Genomic DNA, 2,500 nt, shown 5'->3' on the forward strand with positions numbered 1-2,500 from the left:
AATTTTTTCATCGGTGTGGGCATAACATGTTTACCAACCCAGGTTACTTATCACTCATGAAAAGTAATTATTGCCTGTCGAGCATAACATATGTCCCGATCAGGCCTATTTTGCCTTTGATAAATATCAAACCAGGCTGAAAAAAATTTTTTCATCGGGTGGGCATAACATGCTTACCAACCCAGGTTACCTTTCACTCATGAAAAATAATTATTGCCTGCCGAGCATAACAACATATGTCTCGTTAAGGTCTATTTTGCCTTTGATAAATATCAAATCAGGCTAAAAAAAATTTTTTTTAAAAAAAATTTTTTCATCGGGCGAGCATAACATGTTTATCAAACCAGGCCCAATTTCATTCATGAAAAAAAATGTAATTAAAAAATGTACGTTTGAATCAAAAAGTGGTCATACATAGATTTACACATAAAATTTTAATAATCAATAAATATGCTTCCCATATCCAATACCTGTATTGTATTGATATATTTATTATAATAAGCATTACTTAAATCATAATTTGTTTACCAATTTAGGTTACTTTTCATTCATGAAAAGTAATTATTGCCTGTCGAGCATAACATATGTCCCGATCAGGCTTATTTTGCCTTTGATAAATATCAAACCAGGCTGAAAAAAATTTTTTCATCGGGTGGGCATAACATGCTTACCAACCCAGGTTACTTTTCATTCATGAAAAGTAATTATTGCCTGTCGAGCATAACATATGTCCCGATCAGGCTTATTTTGCCTTTGATAAATATCAAACCAGGCTGAAAAAAATTTTTTCATCGGGTGGGCATAACATGCTTACCAACCCAGGTTACTTTTCATTCATGAAAAGTAATTATTGCCTGTCGAGCATAACATATGTCCCGATCAGGCTTATTTTGCCTTTGATAAATATCAAACCAGGCTGAAAAAATTTTTTTCATCGGGTGGGCATAACATGTTTACCAACCCAGGTTACTTTTCATTCATGAAAAGTAATTATTGCCTGTCGAGCATAACATATGTCCCGATCAGGCTTATTTTGCCTTTGATAAATATCAAACCAGGCTGAAAAAATTTTTTTTCATCGGGTGGGCATAACATGTTTACCAACCCAGGTTACTTTTCATTCATGAAAAGTAATTATTGCCTGTCGAGCATAACATATGTCCCGATCAGGCTTATATTGCCATTGGTAAATATCAAACCAGGCTGAAAAAAATTTTTTTCATCGGGTGGGCATAACATGTTTACCAACCCAGGTTACTTTTCATTCATGAAAAGTAATTATTGCCTGTCGAGCATAACATATGTCCCGATAAGGCTTATATTGCCATTGGTAAATATCAAACCAGGCTGAAAAAAAATTCTTTCATCGGGTGGGCATAACATGTTTACCAACCCAGGTTACTTTTCATTCATGAAAAGTAATTATTGCCTGTCGAGCATAACATATGTCCCGATCAGGCTTATTTTGCCTTTGATAAATATCAAACCAGGCCTGAAAAAATTTTTTCATCGGGTGGGCATAACATGCTTACCAACCCAGGTTACTTTTCATTCATGAAAAGTAATTATTGCCTGTCGAGCATAACATATGTCCCGATAAGGCTTATATTGCCATTGGTAAATATCAAACCAGGCTGAAAAAAATTTTTCATCGGGTGGGCATAACATGTTTACCAACCCAGGTTACTTTTCATTCATGAAAAATAATTATTGCCTGTCGAGCATAACATATGTCCCGATCAGGCTTATTTTGCCTTTGATAAATATCAAACCAGGCTGAAAAAAATTTTTTCATCGGGTGGGCATAACATGCTTACCAACCCAGGTTACTTTTTCATTCATGAAAAGTAATTATTGCCTGTCGAGCATAACATATGTCCCGATCAGGCTTATTTTGCCTTTGATAAATATCAAACCAGGCTGAAAAAATTTTTTTCATCGGGTGGGCATAACATGTTTACCAACTCAGGTTACTTTTCATTCATGAAAAGTAATTATTGCCTGTCGAGCATAACATATGTCCCGATCAGCTTATATTGCCATTGGTAAATATCAAACCAGGCTGAAAAAAATTTTTTCATCGGGTGGGCATAACATGTTTACCAACCCAGGTTACTTTTCATTCATGAAAAGTAATTATTGCCTGTCGAGCATAACATATGTCCCGATCAGGCTTATTTTGCCTTTGATAAATATCAAACCAGGCTGAAAAAAATTTTTTCATCGGGTGGGCATAACATGTTTACCAACCCAGGTTACTTTTTCATTCATGAAAAGTAATTATTGCCTGTCGAGCATAACATATGTCCCGATCAGGCTTATTTTGCCTTTGATAAATATCAAACCAGGCTGAAAAAAATTTTTTCATCGGGTGGGCATAACATGTTTACCAACCCAGGTTACTTTTCATTCATGAAAAATAATTATTGCCTGTCGAGCATAACATATGTCCCGATCAGGCTTATTTTGCCTTTGATAATATCGAAACCAGGCTGAAAAA

This window comes from Condylostylus longicornis, unplaced genomic scaffold (genome assembly GCF_029603195.1).
Source record: "Condylostylus longicornis isolate FDR11 unplaced genomic scaffold, ASM2960319v2 ptg000620l, whole genome shotgun sequence".
NCBI classification, from domain to species: domain Eukaryota; kingdom Metazoa; phylum Arthropoda; class Insecta; order Diptera; family Dolichopodidae; genus Condylostylus; species Condylostylus longicornis.